The following is an 18,944-nucleotide window of genomic DNA, read 5'->3' on the forward strand; positions in this document are numbered from 1 at the left end:
CCTCTTCCATTTGAACGTAACACAGACAGTTCAGGGCAAGAAGAACATGCTAACTCGAAGTCAGACATGGAAAGTGAAGACAAAGCAGAAGAAATCTGCGCTATCATTCCTAGTTCTGGACTCGGAATGAATGTATCAGCAACAGGCAAGGGAAGGCGGGAAATCAGCTGATTCTGAGAGCCTTGGGGTAAATGATGTTGTAATCAAAACAAAGTAGCCAAGCAGACCAGCGGACAATACGCATTCCAGGTCGACCCATCCCTTTTGTGGTCAGCAGGGTTGTACATGTGTTCTTTTCCTTGGCACAGATACGCGTAGGGTCACAAACGGATGCAAAATTGGGCATGAATCTGGAGCACCAGGAAACCAAACCCCGCAATAAAGATAATAGCTGAAGCTGGCTTGCTTCCTCTGACCACTGTGACATTTAAGCAGCCTACAACAGGAATTAACTCCCTTGTATTTGTCACCAGTTGAAGTTCTGGCGGGCATAATGATGTATCACAAAAATGCTGTTTGTAAATGTGGTATGGCAAAATAAAGAAAGCAGAGCCTGTATCAGCAGTACGTGCAATGTCTAGTACAGTCTGTTTACGTAGTTGATGCACCTGTCTGGTCTTGGATGAATGACAGACATGAGCAAAATGTCCCACTTAGTGACAAAGCTTACATGCAGCCTTAGCAGTAGGGCAGTGAGACAAAGTGACATGGTCAAAATGAGGCTCTACGGCTTGGTCGGGGATACTGCAGTCTGCAGCTACTGATTTAGCTTGCTGGACTGCAGATTCCAGTTGAGTTGCAAGAGTAATAGTTTTATCCAGAGTTAAATTTGGTTCAAGCATATGTCTTTCTCTTATGCTGGAGCTCATTTTTTCTTTCTTACATCTCTTTTCCAGCGTGTCCTAGTGTCCTGAAGTGAAAATGAACATAAACATGACAAAGACACAACAAAACACTCATCCTGCTGTAAAAATAAAAACTGCTTTACTTCCAGTTTCACAGAAAATTGATCTGAGCACAGAGAGAGACTCACTGAAGAGGACAAACACGGGTAAATGTTTTCATTTTTTTAATGACAGCATTTGTCATTTTGATGACGGTTCTTAATGTGTTTTTTTAGACGTGAAATGAAGTAAAAAAGGTCGTTGAAGCCTGCGCCCATTGGAGCGCCTTACCCCTGAGAGAGTTCACGATGAGGGTTATTTTGGTTTGATCGGCGTGGTAATGTCGCGGAGCCTGCTGGAAAATTAGCCGACATTGTAGGAGGAAACCCCCGCATGCTTCGACGTCACCATGGAAGACCTCGGGTTGAAGCCGGATGTTTTCGTTAGCTGCGTTAGCGATAGCGGGGCCCGGACTTCCGGTGGCGGAGAAGGAGGTGCTGGCTGTGGCGATGGAAGATTGTTGACCGGTAAGGTCCATTAGGGCATGAGATATTCCATCCAGCCGACGGAAAAGATCCTGCTGGACGGTGGCCATCTGGTTCAGTGATTCAGCTTGGCGTCCCAGAGCAATCCCCTGCTGCGTGACTGCGAAGCGGAGTCCTTCCGGGTCAGCTGGGTCTGGGCTATGGCCAGTCCGTTCTGTCATGGTCGAACACTATGGAGACCCAGTTGCTGGAACCCGGAAGAAACTCAGGAGACGAGGCAGAGTCAGAAGATTTAATCTGAGGGAAGATGCGAGTCGTGGACGAGGAGGAACGTCAGGGACAGCGTAGACAGCCGGTGACGAGGTGGAGCGCCGAGGACGGCGAGCACCGCTTGGAGCGAGTGGTGGAGCCGAGGACGGCGTAGACAGCCTGTGACGAGGAAGAACCAGCGGCACCCGTGGAGGAGCGGACCTGAAGGCGTAGAACAAGGCAAGGTAAGTGTGTGGCTTAACTTGGCAAAACTAGACTTAACTAGAGACCAGGCGTAGGCACCGGAGAGAGTGTAACGGACTGGCGTAGTATGCTGGGATGGATCTCCTTAAGAAGGTCTGCTGGTGAAGAGGTGATGAGGTGCAGCTGGTTCCAATGAGGAGTAGGGAGGAGGGAGGCAGCTGACGGCGGACCCGTGACAGTGCCCCCCCCTCAACGACCGCCTCCAGGCGGTCCAGGGCGGCGATCCGGATGAGCCCGATAAAAGTCATCGATGAGGGTACGGTCCAGAATAAGGGAGCGGGAGATCCAGGAGCGCTCCTCCGGACCGTAACCCTCCCAGTCCACCAAGAACTGACACCCACGGCCACGGCGGCGAACATCCAGCACTTTACTGGCCGTAAAAGCAGGAGCACCGTCGATGACCCGGGCGGGCGATGGGGAAGTGGACGGTGGGCACAACGGGCTTTCCTGAAAGGGCTTGAGTTGAGAGACATGGAAGGCGGGGTGTACCTTGAGGGCTGCCGGAAGCTTAAGGCGCACGCAGGTGGGGTTAATAATCTTCTCGACCGTGTAGGGACCGATGAACCGGGGGGCCAGTTTGCGTGAGGTGGCTTGGAGAGGGATATCACGGGAGGAAAGCCATACTTTCTGTCCCGGCTGGTAGGTCGGACCCTTCACTCTGCGGCGGTTAGCAATCCGGCAGTTGCTCTCCCTAGTGCGCAGGAGAGCGGCCCTGGCCTGCTGCCAGACGCGCTGAACCTTCTGGAGGTGGTGCTGAATGGAGGGCACGGCCAGGTCTAACTCCTGAGAGGGGAAAAGAGGGGGAGAGTAGCCCAAGGAAACCTCAAAAGGGGACATACCAGTGGCTGATGAGGGATGATTGTTGTGGGCATACTCTATCCAGACCAGAAACGAGGACCAGTTGGCCGGATTTTGAGCGGCCAGACAGCGCAGCGCAGCCTCAAGTTCCTGGTTGGCGCGCTCCGCCTGTCCGTTAGACTGGGGGTGATGTCCAGAAGTTAAACTGACCGTGGCCCCTAGAGCAGAACAAAAGGCTCTCCAGACCTGCGACACAAATTGAGGGCCACGGTCTGAAACAATGTCACTGGGAATGCCGTGGTGGCGGAATACGTTCTGGACCATGATATCGGCCATCTCTGTGGCTGTGGGTAGCTTGGGAAGAGGAATAAACTGAGCAGATTTAGAAAAACGGTCGATGATGGTGAGTATTACTGTGTTACCTTGTGAGGGGGGCAGACCAGTGACAAAGTCCATGGCGAGATGGGACCAAGGACGTTGAGGGACAGGCAGAGGATGGAGCAGACCGGCAGGAGGCGAGTGCGTGGACTTGGAGCGTGCACAGACTTCGCAGGCGGCGACGAACTTCCTGACATCGCGCTCCATGGTGGGCCAGAAAAACCTCCTTCGGAGGAGTTTTAGAGTCCTTTGAATGCCCCCATGACAGGAAATACGAGAGGTGTGCCCCCAGACCAAAACCGCAGAACGAAGCGAGGAGGGAACATAAAGGGTGTTGGCAGGAGCTGGAGGGTGATCGGGTTCTTCGTTTTGGGCCTGTAGGACCCGGGTCTCAATGTCCCACGTGAGTTGGCCAATAATACATGTGGGGGAAATAATGGGAGAGGGTTCCTGACTGTCACTGATGCTGGAGAGACGTGAAAGTGCATCAGGTTTTATATTTCTGCTGCCAGGCCTATAAGTAATAACGAAGGAAAAACGGTCGAAAAAAAGGCACCAACGGGCCTGACGTGAATTTAAACGTTTGGCGGATCGGAGGTAAGCTAAGTTTTTATGATCTGTCCAAACGATAAATTGTTGATCCGCACCCTCGAGCCAGTGGCGCCACTCCTCTAACGCGAGTTTTATAGCCAGAAGTTCTCGGTTACCCACGTCGTAATTACGCTCTGCAGCGGAGAGTTTGCGAGAGAAGAAGGCACAAGGTTTTAATTTGCCGGTCTCGCTCTCACGCTGGGAGAGAACCGCCCCGACCCCAGAGTCGGAGGCGTCAACCTCGACTATGAACTGGCGAAGAGGGTCGGGCTGAATGAGGATGGGAGCCGAGGTGAATAAGGCCTTGAGCTTGTCGAAAGCAGCCTGAGCCTCCGGAGTCCAAATAAAGGGGAACTTGACCGAAGTGAGCTTAGTGAGAGGGGCAGCAATGCTGCTGTAATTCCGGATAAACCGGCGGTAAAAATTGGCGAAACCGAGGAAACGTTGGAGCTGTTTTCTGGACTCAGGCGGTTCCCAATTAGCTACGGCAGAGAATTTAGCAGGATCAGGGCGGATGTTACCTGCCTCTATTATAAACCAGAGGAAAGAGACGGTGGGAACATGGAATTCACATTTTTCAGCTTTAACAAAAAGCTGGTTCTCGAGTAAACGCTCGAGTACCTGCCGGACATGGTGGGTGTGTTGGGCCTGGTCACGGGAGTAAATGAGAATGTCGTCTAAGTATACAAAAACAAAACGGTTGAGAAAATCACGAAGCACATCATTTACAAGATGTTGAAAAATGGCGGGTGCGTTAGTGAGCCCGAAAGGCATTACTAAATATTCAAAGTGTCCGAGGGGGGTGTTAAACGCCGTCTTCCATTCATCCCCCTCCCTCATACGGACGAGATGATAGGCATTATGAAGGTCCAGTTTAGTAAAGACCCGAGCCTCTTGGACGGAGTCAAGGGCGGAACTGATTAGCGGGAGAGGATACTTATTTTTAACAGTGATCTGATTAAGCTCTCGAAAATCGATGCAGGGGCGTAAGGTTTTGTCTTTCTTTTGGACAAAAAAGAACCCAGCCCCGACAGGAGAGGAGGAGGGACGTATGTGTCCGGAAGCGAGAGCTTCGTGGATGTATTTTTCCATTGCCTGCTTCTCAGGGCCTGATAAATTAAACAGACGACCCTTGGGAAGAGTAGCCCCTTTCAGAAGTTCTATGGAGCAGTCGTAAGGTCTGTGAGGTGGTAAAGCGCCAGCCCTGGCCTTACTAAAAACAGTCTTAAGGTCGTGATAGCCGGATGGTACCTTGGAAAGGTCGATGACCTCCGGAGTAGGACAGTGACTTGTGGGAACTGAAGGAATGGCAGAGCGAAGGCAATTAGCCATACAGGCAGTACTCCAGTTGGTGATGTGCCGGTTAACCCAGTCAAACTGCGGGTTATGAGTGCACAGCCAGGGAAACCCTAGGATGACCGGAGATTGGGAGGATTGAGTGACATAAAACTGCATGAATTCATGATGGTTACCAGAAGTGATTAGTTGTACGGGCTTGGTGCGGTGGGTGATGTGAGTAAGGAGTTGGCCTCCTAGTCCAGCCGCCTTGACAGGATGTTCCAACGGTTCTGTAGGAAGATTGAGCTCAGAGACCAGATGGTTATCAATAAAGCTCTGTTCGGAACCAGAATCAATGAGAGCCTTGCAAACATGGGTTCTTGACAGGTTACATAGCTTGACAGGGATGTACAAAAAGGTATTCTCAGTGGTGAGAGGAGGGTGACCCGCCCGCGGCCTGTCGTCTAGCGGGGGGTCTTGGCGTTTAAACGTAAAGTACATTGGTGAACGAGGTGACCCGACTGACCACAGTAGAAACAGGTACCTTCGTCTCTACGTCTCTGCCGCTCCTCAGGTGTAAGTTTGGAGTGTCCTATTTGCATAGGTTCCTCCGGGGGTCCTCTGATCTGTTCATGAGAAACGGGATGGAGAGATTCAGTGATTGATGTCGGAGGCAGGAGTTTGACCACCGTTTTCTTTTGATAGTGGTGACGCTCAGCCTGGCGTTCTCGGAGGCGAACGTCAGACCGCAAGGCCGCGGTGACGAGCTCCTCAAAAGTCTTGGCTTCGGGCTGAGAACATAAATGATCCTTGATGGAGTCATTGAGAGATTGGTAAAACACCCCCTTAAGAGCGATGTCCGGCCAACCTGCCTCCACCGCCAGGATACAAAAGTCAATTAAATGGTCACTCACTGATCTGCTGCGTTGCCTGAGAGCTAGTAGTCGGCGAGTAGCTTCTTCCTCCTTGCGGGGCTGGTCGAACACCAGACGAAACTCATTTATGAAACGCTCGAATGGAACCTGGTGTATGGGATTGGCAGTAAGAAAAGCCTGCGCCCATTGGAGCGCCTTACCCCTGAGAGAGTTCACGATGAGGGTTATTTTGGTTTGATCGGCGTGGTAATGTCGCGGAGCCTGCTGGAAAATTAGCCGACATTGTAGGAGGAAACCCCCGCATGCTTCGACGTCACCATGGAAGACCTCGGGTTGAAGCCGGATGTTTTCGTTAGCTGCGTTAGCGATAGCGGGGCCCGGACTTCCGGTGGCGGAGAAGGAGGTGCTGGCTGTGGCGATGGAAGATTGTTGACCGGTAAGGTCCATTAGGGCATGAGATATTCCATCCAGCCGACGGAAAAGATCCTGCTGGACGGTGGCCATCTGGTTCAGTGATTCAGCTTGGCGTCCCAGAGCAATCCCCTGCTGCGTGACTGCGAAGCGGAGTCCTTCCGGGTCAGCTGGGTCTGGGCTATGGCCAGTCCGTTCTGTCATGGTCGAACACTATGGAGACCCAGTTGCTGGAACCCGGAAGAAACTCAGGAGACGAGGCAGAGTCAGAAGATTTAATCTGAGGGAGGATGCGAGTCGTGGACGAGGAGGAACGTCAGGGACAGCGTAGACAGCCGGTGACGAGGTGGAGCGCCGAGGACGGCGAGCACCGCTTGGAGCGAGTGGTGGAGCCGAGGACGGCGTAGACAGCCTGTGACGAGGAAGAACCAGCGGCACCCGTGGAGGAGCGGACCTGAAGGCGTAGAACAAGGCAAGGTAAGTGTGTGGCTTAACTTGGCAAAACTAGACTTAACTAGAGACCAGGCGTAGGCACCGGAGAGAGTGTAACGGACTGGCGTAGTATGCTGGGATGGATCTCCTTAAGAAGGTCTGCTGGTGAAGAGGTGATGAGGTGCAGCTGGTTCCAATGAGGAGTAGGGAGGAGGGAGGCAGCTGACGGCGGACCCGTGACACTTTGGTCACAAAGCACTTTTATCAGGGGTGGCGAACACGTTTGACTCCAAGAGCCGAAGTTTTTCACTGTGAGAGTCAAAGAGTCACACCACACACTGACCTGCCAAGATATTATTTTCCATAAAACACTCTTCTCCCTACAATACAACAGTAAGTATTGTACTTATGTTTATTTCAAGGAAACTGTCCAACCTCAATACACACATCAGATGCAGTTTAGCCTGAGGCACCTGTCTCTCATCTCACACTCACACACACACTCGCACACACACCCACACACACACAAACACACACACACAACTACTCACTGACGTGCAGTGAAGTTGATGCTGGTGAGCCACTGACTCCTCTGAAGTCAGATTTACGATGAAAAAAACTGAATATTTTCACCATTCATCCAACAGCATTTAACTGGTAATTCCTTGTATCTCAACATTCCTCTTTCAATGACATATCAACAAATACTCAAACCTCTGGACAGAGCATCCTTCTGGTGTCTAAGTAATACATATTCACCATAAACACATTAAATACATTACATTTCAAATGTGTGTAGCATGCATTAATTTTAACCTTCATTAAAAACCTTTGCCTTCATAACTTTCTTTTTATTTCAAAAAATAATGATTGACTTTTTGCATGAAAAACTGATAATTGATGGAACATTAAAATATTCACACAAGCATGCTCAGTCAGGTGTGTTTTCCAAACTACATCTCAGAAAGTCTTACCTTGCTGCAGTGATGGGATGATGAGCTCAGTGGGATTTCTCTGGTTTTTAGTAATCCTCTGCAGATCAGGTTTAAATTCAGTTGTAGCCTCCCTGATCAGTGCCTTTACGTGAGTGTCGGTCAGAACTGACCGATGTCTTGATTTCACGTGTTTCAAGGTAATAGACAGGGACTCGCAGACATATATTGAGGAGAACATCAACAGCAGCTTGAGAGCGGCTCTTTTACACACGAGGATTTCTCCGTTCTCCAAAATGTAACAGGGCCTTCTTTCAAAGAGATTTCAGCTCAATCATCTCCAGTTCACTCGCTGCCTCATCAGTGACAAGCGGGGATCTCAGGCAGTCAGTCTTTGCAGTAAAGGGTTGATGAGAAAAGTGATCTGTGGTTGTTTCTGCTGCAGGTCCTCAAACCACAAAGTAAAGTTTCCGTCCAGCAAGCAGTGTTACGTTCTGTGGTTTACACAAAATCAGCTGGCTGTCTACCGGCCAGCCAGCTGCCCGAATGCCGGCATGACAAGCAAAAGAGCTGCGGCAAAGCTAGGAGCAATGTCTGGAACAATGAACCGCTGTAGCAAGCTTGGGCATCCTAAATCATTTCCTTCGCACAAATAAATTATTTCGAGGGAACAGAAAAACGGAAGTAGCGGCAGAAAGCGGTTTTTGCAGCAAGATGGACGGAAAGTGTACCAGGATGTGAATGAACCCAGAAATTAAAACGTGATTACTGATGCTTTTGTACTTTTTAAAATATTTCAATCTGATCTCTAAACATCCTCTGTGTCTTCAATTCAATGTAATCAGACACACAGACAGAAATGTGAAGGTATCTGCTGTAAATCTATGACGTGAATAACAGGATAAATGGTCGGCTAGTAGTTAGCATGTAGCATACTAGCCTTCGAATGTAAAGCGACTGCTAAAGAGTATGTTAATAAAAGACAAGTCCTGAATATTATTATTCCTATTCGAACCTAAACTACAATATCAGCTGTCTGTCTACCGGCCAGCCAGCTGCCCGAATGCCGGCATGACAAGCAAAAGAGCTCCGCGGCGGAGCTATAGTAGGAGCTATTGTATGGCAAAGCAGCAAGCCTAGTCATCCTAAGTCTTATGATGATGTGCTTGGAACTTGTTTCTCCAGCAAGAAGCAGGAGTAGAAGAAGAACCCAGAAGCAGTTGCTGGCAGAACTCCAGTCCAGGCCTCCACACTCCTCTTCAAACGAAACAATTCATCAAAATCAGGAATGAATGAAAACACCACTGCTCTGCTTCATTTGGAACTATTATGAAACAAAGCATTTTTTTAAATAAACAATGCATAAATCTGTGGAAAAATTTCAGTCAGAGTTAAACTACTGAATTCCTATCTTTAGTGTTTCTGTCATTTGTCTGTCTTCCCTGGAGCTGCATCTTTCTGCCTGCTGCTACTCCTGCTCTTTTTACACTCTAAAGATGGATTTGATCAGCTGGTCTTTGAATTCGATCGACAGAGTTTTTTCCACACTAAGGAACGGGAAAGCGGACCCTTCCTGCCCAGACGGCACCCACGCGGCTGGATACACCAACGATCCATGGGGCAAGTGGAGGCTGGTGTGCCTGGCCCAGCTGTCTGTGGAAGACGTTGAGGATGTGTACCTCTTTGGATTCATGATAATTGGATTCCTCATCATTGGGATCGGAGGATTTCTGATCTATCAGGCAGTCTGGAAGCAGAAGACGGAGAGAGGTGATTCGTCTGAGCTCTATGGAAGGATTCTTCGGGGAGGAGAGACTCAGTACGAGAAACTTTCACAAGTGGATCAAAAGCTCTGTGCTTGTCTTGCCCACTTAAGCAGGATGCTCTCGATCTTTGAACTTGTGCAGAAGATGGATACCAACTTGGAGCGCGTTTCTGCCCGAATTGAGGCTAGACTGGTCTAAATTGCCCACATTTTGAATCGAATCTGCCTCTCAGTGCAAGACCAGTCAAGGACACAGCCAGCAGAGCAAACAACCTGCTGGCGCCGGAAAATCTAATCTAATCGGACCCCCCCCGAGCTGAGACTCCTTGGCTCCAACCAAAACATCATTCGCTCTCAGAGTGTGAAAACCGCCGCTGTGCTGAAGGCCGATGCTGCTGCTTCCCCCCCCCTTGACCTCGACATTCCTCGGAACTCACCCCCCGCCCCCGAGTGAGCACTCCTGGAGACGCGAGCGCCCGTGAGGAGACCGGAGTGTAACACAGGGGGGGGCCCCCCTATCCAACCTTCCCAGTGATCCTTGTGTACTGCGTGGCTGTGAGAATATGTGCTTCTGTGTTCAGACGGTGTTTTTTTCTTGTACCTACACATTGTATCACAGTGTTGAGATACGACTTTTTTTGTCACCAATCATCACCCTACCCACCTATTGTAACCATCTTTACCCATCCTAAGAAAAAGGTGCGCAGTCGCTGCAGCTGCCTCAGTAAAACTCTAACTGTATGTGTATTTGTTGTATGTCTGATCTTGTTCGGGTTGCACTGGAAGTAATTTCGTATGTCGGTGTAAAAGCTGTGCGTATGACAATAAAAGGATTCTGATTCTGATTCTGAATGAAAACAGACTTTGTCTTCCTTATCCAGAACTTCATCTGTCCCTCACTCTTCCACCCTTCCTCTTTCAAGCGAAGTTCTTTCTATTCCAGTGGCAAGTTTGCTTTGTTCTGACTGTAGTAAGATACAATTTAACTGGTTTTATTCATTTACCATATCAAATACTAAACTAATAAAAAAACATTAAAGGTTACGACTATAAACTCTAAAAAATGGGAGAATCAAACTCTTATGCTGTGAATATACCGAATGGGCTTTATGCTAGAAATTTCACGTCAGCCACCCCTCTTTCGGCGGGGAGCACTTTTTGATGTGTCTCAATTAAAAACAAAGCGGACCGTAATGTGCGCCATGGATGATTTTGCAGGAAAATCTCCCACTGATCTCCTTGACGCCATTCATCAGAAAAATCTGAGTGAATCATGAAACAGCCGTACAGATTTGTGTATTTGGCGCTGGCCATCCCCATGTCCAGTGTGTCTGTCAGGCGGACAGTTTCGGGTCTGAAGGGAATTAAAAACTATGCAAAAACACAACTGGACAGACTCCGCTCTCAGCACTGGCCTTGATGGAATAGAAAAGGACTTCTTGGCGGAACTGAATCGAGATAATCAACATGACAGGATGATCAAACTGTGATGAGGATGATGGAGTTTGTCTTCAAATAATCACATTTCACATTGCGACTGCCACTCAGCACCCAGGGCCGGGGGACCAACCCAAGAGAAAAGGCCTTTAACCCTTGTGCTATCTTAAATGTCCCCACCCCTTACATTGATGCGTTCTCCCTACCCTGACAAAGGTGGATAAAGGTGGAAAGATTTCATGTAATCCATGGACACCAGTGAAGATCACAAATCATTGAATAAAAATGTCATTCTCATTGGAGTATCGATCAAACCTCGGGCAAAGCAAAATGCAGCTGGAGTTAGCATTGCTAATGCTAATAGCGCTAGGAGCTCTGAAACGGAGAGCGGTGGAGAGACTCTGGAACGGCAAGTGGAATCATTTCTCACATCTAAAGGGATTTCCCTCGATCTCAACACCATCGAGACCTGCCACCCGCTCCCCAGGAGAAAGGAGACGGATAAACCAGCGATCCTCATCAGGTTTGTGAATCAAAAACACAAGCTTGCTCTGATGAATCAACGCAAAAATCTCAAAGGATCTGCTGTTTATCTGAACGACCATCTGACCAGAAGGAATGGTGAAATCGCTAAACATGCCAGGCTCCTCAGGATGCGTAAGCAGATCGAGAACACTTGGGTTAAAGGCTGCAGGATTTACGTCGAACCACACGGTCCACCGGACCGGGCCAAGGTTCTGGTTGTGAACACCGTGAAGGACTTTGAAAAGTGTTTGATCACGGTCGTCTGAAACAACATGCAGTAATAAATCAAAGAGTCAAATCATTTCAAGAAATATGACGCCTTGATTCATCACTTTCTCCATACGTCTGAAGTGACCTAATTAACAGCTAAGCTCTGACATGCAGACAACTTGACCTCAACTCTTAGGCGCCGCTGATATCAGCTGAAGAAGGATATGGACCTTAATCTAATGTCTGCAGACATAACAGCGAAGAGACCTTTAAACTCTGTTTAAAACCAGAAGAACGGCTGTTAATCAGCAGAAGAAGGAATACCAGCCTTGGACAATCGACAGATTATGGACCCTTTTTATTTTCCCTCACAGCATTACTTTTTTATGGAAAAAAAAATAGTAAAACAAATGATTAATCAATTATTGAAAATGGTTAAATTGATTGACCTTTAATGATACTAATTCACTTGCTCCAAAATTGATAAATTGATTCATAATTTTCTCCTAATGTAACATAATTTTGCACATATTTTTAACTTTTGATACTTGATGAAATTTTGCCATGAAAATCTCTGAAACAGTATTATGTCTATTTTACTAATAGTATTATTTTTTAATCATATCAATGAATTTTATAAGTAACATAATCTGCATATATTTTGGATAACTGATCTGCATTTGCCATGTTGACTTCTGAAAGTTATTTTCAGTTACATAATAATTAAGTAATTCATCTTTGTCATGTGCTTCATTGATACTTTATGATTCTTAATTCTGTCTGATAAAAGCTAGGAACCGGATATTGATAAATCATGTAATAAAATGGTTACGGTATAACGGGGTGGGATTATATAAGTTCGCCTCCTTCCACTCCCTTTCAAGCAATATTTATTAATATGTCAAATTATCCTAAGTCTGATTCGTCATTGTATGTGTAACCCTCAGCATCAGCAGGTCTGCTTCAGGCCCCCCGATGTCATCCCTCTGCGTTGTGTTTTTATTGAAGTTGTATGGTGGTGGAGTGACGAATAGAGAACCACAGGACACTGGATGCTGGATTCAGGATTGTGACTGAACCACAAACTCCTTTTTAATTATAAAGCGACATCCACTCAGCAGTCAGGCAGCTTCAGAACATGCAAAGGGAAACTCCACGTCAGGTAACCTCAGACAAAGCAAATTGTCAATTTAAAACAAAAGAAACATAAATCAGAATAAAACCATAAATTAATAAAGTTACCAAAGATTAATACAAAATGATAATTACGGCGACTTCACACAAAAATATATATTTTAGCGTCTACATCCCATGGAATTAAATCATGTCTGCCTGTGTGGGTACCGGATGTTCTCGGGCTGCCGGATGTTCTCGGGGTCCTTAGGGGTCCTTCGACCAATGATGACGTCACACTATTTGATTGGCTGTAAGTTGCCACGATGACGTCTAACTTAGTGATTGGTCAATTTGTAACTTTCTGTTATTTGTGAGCTCGATAATACAATAACTTTCCGTTATTTTTGAGATCGCCAGCACTATAACTCCGTTATTTTGTGAGATTGCCAGCACTATAACTTTCCGTTATTTTGTGAGATCGCCAGCACTATAACTTTCCGTTATTTTGTGAGATCGCCAGCACGATAACTTTCCGTTATTTGTGAGATCGCCAGCACTATAACTTTCTGTTATCTTGTGAGATCGCCAGCACGATAACTTTCCGTTATTTGTGAGATCGCCAGCACGATAACTTTCTGTTATCTTGTGAGACCGATAGCACCAATCTTTCCGTTATTTGTGAGAAACATGGATGAATATTACATAGAAATTTCCCACTACATTGCAAAAGGGACTTATCATAACCTCACCCTCACTTCTAAGAATCCCGATAGCAGAAAGGCGACCATTCGAAAGACGTCAAAGAATTATACAATTAAAAGTAAGTAACACCAATGTGATGTGTGAGACTGTTAGATACACGCAGATGTCACTGTTTTTGTAGACGGATTTAACTACCAGTATATAAATTAGCTATTAATCAGATACTAAGTTAACGCCAATTGAAGTTAACATTCTCTTTTCCTGGTGGTTATTAGATGAGCAGTTGTATTACAACCATCGGGGCAACCTGCGCTTGGTCGTGTTTCAAGCGCAGGTTTGCGACATTTTAAGGAGCTGCCACGATGACATTGGCAGTGGGGGTCATCATGGCAGACGGCGGACATTGGAGAAGGTTTTAGCATCGTACCACTGGAAAACTGCACGAGAGGATGTAATGAAATGGGTAATATATTTGGACTACTTGAGCTATGTCTTCCCCAGAATGATAATTAGGATTTTCTGACTTAATTAATTAATTACTCTGAAATTAATTTATTTCAAACTATTTCAAAGGTTGATGAGTGTCCCCGCTGTCAGCACCACGAGACAGTTAAAACTGTTGCTCCTGTTCTTCATCCCATCCAAGTTCAGGAAGCTTGGAGTGTCCTTGGGATAGACCTGATTGGTCCCCTTCCTACCACTGCAAAGGGCAAAAGGTATCACTAAATTTTGTAGTGTGTCTGTGTTTATAAATTCATTTAAACTTAATATAATCAGTTTTTGGATTAAAAACACCCAACAGAACATGAAAGTCGTGGGTGCAACGTATATTAAAACTAACGGAATCTCATGTTGCAGGTTCATTCTAACAGCCACAGATCTTTTTACCAAGTGGGTTGTGGCAAAATCCCTCTATACCAAAACTGCCACAGAGGTGTCAAGAAAAATTGTCAACATTTTGCTTGACTTTGGACTTGTAGAGAGGATCATTACTGATCAAGGGCGGGAATTTGTCAATGAGGTATAGCTACCTATTTGAAAACATTGTATTAGTGACATTAAATATTTGTAATAAATTGTACTTTATTTTTCAAGGCATAACCTACTGTGTCTGCAGGTCAACCGTGGTGTTTTTGAGGCTTTGGGTGTGAAGCACTGCATTACATCAGCCTACCATCCCCTGGCAAATGGACAGGATGAGCGCACTAATCGCAACATCAAGACTGGGCTTTCCAAATACTGTGGGGAGGATAAAAATGACTGGGATATCCATTTAAGGGGAATAGTGGCAGGCATCAACACAGCTAAACAGGTAACTTTGTGTAAAAATGTGTGAGTGAACCATGTTTACCAAGACAGAAGAACTGTGTAACCTTTTATTTTTTTACACAAACAGAGATCAACCAGGTTCACACCCTATTGTGCCCTGTTTGGAAGACACCCTCGCACAGCAGGTGTGATAAATGTCACACAAGAAGAGGGGGGTGACAAAGATGTTCTTGTAGCAGAGGAGACGGAAGAGCACCTGGAGGCCAAGATAGCAGAAGTTGCTGATTTGCACGCAAAGGTAATGGAAAAATTGAAATACATGCATCTAGGCATCTAAAATGTCATTGTTTCAATAGCCATTGCATAAGTATTTATATTTTCTCAGATTTACCAGAACATAAAAAATGCACAGCAAAAACAAAAGATGGAATATGAGACCAGGAAAAAACGAAATGTGAAATCGTTCATCTTCAAAGTTGGTGATGAGGTCCTTAAAGCCAATAAAAGAAAGGAAGGACGAAAAGGAGGACGCCTGGAACCAAACTGGTCTGGACCTTATGTGATAGCCTCAATTTCAGAAAAGGGTGTGGCGACCCTGTCCAGTAAAGCAGGAGTTCAACTGAAACAAAATGTGAATGTTTCACATCTGAAGCCATTCATCAGTCCTAAATTGAGAGGTATTATTCTTATTAATATAAGGAGAAATGTCACATTAAAAGGTTTGTTTTATGTGACGTGCCAGTGGTTTGATTGGGCCTGTGGCAATTGCATAATACTGTACTCTTGTTTTTCAGAGTCCAAAGGGCCAGAAATTGTAATTCCTCAAGTGGACAGCTTCCAAGGTACATTTTTTAAGTGCAGTTTAGTCAGTCAGTATGGCTGTGGTAGTAACGGACACACAACCTTACTCTAGTTCAGATGTTTTTTTTGTCTTTAAACTTAAAAGACAACTATGTACTTATAACTGTGTGGGTGTGTGTTGCTTGTTTTATTTTTAAAAATAATAGTTGAGCAGGAGCCCATTTCTGTCCAACTGGTACCACAGCAGTCAGTTCATGATCACGACTACTGGCCTGGTTTGGGATATTTACAAGAGCTCTCCCCAGTACAAGCCATGCTGGTAGGTATACTTGTGTGTATGGGGGTTTTCCTTAACAGAATTAACCAGTCGGAGAGTAACTCTGAAATCCTTATCTTGTCAGCGTTTCTTATCTCGTCAGCGTCTTCAGTATTTTTCTCCATCTCAGTGGCTAAATGGTAGTCAATGCGAGTGAGTGTGTGTGTGTGTGTGTGTGTGTGTGTGTGATATAAATTAATACAATGACTTAAAAATCCTATCCATGTGTCTACTGCAAAAGTAATTTTGAATGGTATTGTCTTGATGTTATTGTTTATGTTTTTTATTGTATCTGCAGCTGAACTATGTACTCGATGAAAGTCGATCTGGAACAGAGATTTTGGTTAAGGATGGGGATGTCTGTCTGACAAGGGAAGACTTCCAGACCTTGGGTCTTAGTCAGTGCATGGAATCCAATGTATGTACATGTTGAGGTTGATGTATTGAGTTTTGGGTAAATATGCAAAGTACTAACTTATGCTACTCTGTTGCAGATTGGAAATGCGTGCTTCAAACTTATCAAAGAGGCTGCACAAAGACATGTATGGTGTTATCATGTATTGAATCACACTATATGCCCTTGTAGTCATGGGACCTTATTATTGCTGTCTTTTATTATAAAACTGTATTCCAAACAGTGAAACATTGTTTTTGTGGAATCTCGTTTTCCATATATAATTCTCATCAATGTAGGGAAAGGATGTCCACATTGTGGACATGTATGTTGTTCCAACATGGAAGTCAAAGACCGGGGATCCAATGGCTTCTCTTCCTGTAAGGCCCTTTTCTGTGACCTTTTCTCTTGCTTTACACAGCTTGACTTACAATTTAGCAAATTTACTTGTTTAAATCTCCAGGTTGACATTCAGTTCAAAGACTCAATAATTGTCCCTGCCTGGAGCCGACAGCCTGGAAGAGCAGATCACTATTTGCTTTGTGTTAGTTTATTTCAAATATTCTCCAGAGTCTAAGTGAAAATTTAATCAGTATATTTAGTAAATTTATCTTGATGTAGGGTGTAATTGTAGTTCTTTTGAAAATGGTTCACAGGTTCTGAAGCCAGCAAAGAAAGAGCTGTTTTTGCTGGATTCGCTCAAACCAGATGGCTTTGGCGACAGTTGTTTCCATACCATCTTTAGGTTTTGTAATATAATAAATCAGCCCCGTTCTGTGGCTTGTTCGGTTTGGGATTTATAAAAAAACAAATTCACAGTATTCCAATCATGCAGGTAAAGAACATTTGGGCCTGATCTGGCAAATTACACAATTTTAATTTTCTAATCTCTGCTTCACAACCATCAGGTCTGCTTAGGAATACTATGAATTGCAATATTTAGCTAGTCTATAGCCTCGTTCAAAGGCTGTTTTTTTTTATTTTAAGCCTCATTCAAAGGCTGTTTTTTTTATTTTAAGCCTCGTTCAAAGGCTGTTTTTTAAATTTTAAGCCTTGTTCAAAGGCTGTTTTTTAAAGTTTAGCCTTGTTCTAAGGCTATTACTTTTTTTTTTTAATTTGTGTTGTTTTAAGTTGTGTTCAGTTGCTATATATTTTCACATCAGAAACCACTATGAGGTGGATCATTTGTATTTCTTATAATTTTGACAGTGGCCTCACTCATCACATTGCTCCAGGCCAGTGGACAATAAAGTTTGGCAGAGACATAAAGGTAGACGCCACCTGTGTATTAGTATTGTATGTTGTTGTAAATGTCTGTATTTGTGTTTTTAACATTTCTATATTTTCCTCATTAATCGTTGACCAAATTTGATAGGATTTTCCTTGCCAAACAACTGGAAACTCTTGTGGTATCTTCATCTTGATGGTAAATTATCATGTAGTCTCTATTTAAGTGAGGGTGGGGTGGAATAGTGTATTATTTGAAACTATCGTAACTGGACTCATCTTCTTTGCTTTTCACAGTATGCGCTCAGCATGAGCACAGGCCTTCCATTTTTGTTCACCGAGGTCAGTACTTTTTTTCCTCAGACATGGAGTGAGTATAAAAAAGGACCATTTATGACTTTTCTTTTGTAAATTCTTTATTAAGATTAAGATGAATTTTATTAGTAAACCATTTTTAGGAAATGTCATTTGGCTTTTTTTTGTTGTCTTTTTTATACTCACGTCATATCTTATAATTTCATAAGACTGAGTCTAAGCCAGAATGTGTTCTACACTTTGTGTGGGTATTATTTTGTGTGTAATATTTCTTATGTAGAGGGACATGCCACAGATTCGCAGATGGTGGTGTGTTAGTCTGATGGAAAGGTTTAAGATAGATGGGTAAGACGGCTGTAAATGTAACTTCCAAAACAACGAAATTACTTCAACATTACTTTTACTTTTTTGATCTGTGACTAATAACACCCAACAGCCACGGGCAGAGATTTGCACACTGGACCAATGAGGCTAAAGCCTTGCTCCAAGGGTCACTGCAGCCGATATACAGCATCCCAAAGGTCAGAAAGAGGGAACATAAGGTGAGACTGCACCAAGCTGCATGCTTTTGCTTATGCTTGCTTCATGAAGAAACTACATATTTTTACACAAGCATACATACTTCTCTTCCCAAAGGTTGAGTCTGAAGAGGCCAAGAGGTGCTTCATATTGGAGGTAATCTCAAGGTCATAAATTTCTTAATCTCCAACCGGTGAAGACTACTGGACACATACACACACCAGAGGGACTAGCATATGGATTATGTTATTAAAATCAGCCAACTCATGCTCAGTCCATTTAATGTTTTTTAATATGTTTTATTTTGCCTAACCTGTTTCTTACAGTTGCCAGCATGTGTCCTCTCTGAAGTTCTCCAGGAGGTGGTACTCCTGGAAGGAGATCAGGCATATTTACATATTTAACACTGGCTCTTGTGTGCACCACCTTCAGAGACATTGTATCCACAGTCAGCTTCAGGAGACGGGCACATTTTCAGTGGCTCGATAGTAAGGGCTTTATTTAAGGGTGCAGTTTTGTACAAGATTCTATGCTTTTTCCCACCAGCTCTGTAGAAACTTCACTTTTGGTTTATAATTTGTTTTCCACAGGTGTAGCGACATGGAGCAGGTTTTCTGTATCCTACAGACAGGAATTTTATGTGATGTACAACATTGGAACCTGCTGTGGATGTAGACAGTTGTACAAAAACAACACACCTGGTAAACAACACTGGATGGTTTGACTCTGTTTTCACAATTAGTTTTGATTTAAATAGCCATAAACCACATG

Source organism: Oryzias latipes, chromosome 1, assembly GCF_002234675.1.
Source record: "Oryzias latipes chromosome 1, ASM223467v1".
Lineage (NCBI taxonomy): Eukaryota > Metazoa > Chordata > Actinopteri > Beloniformes > Adrianichthyidae > Oryzias > Oryzias latipes.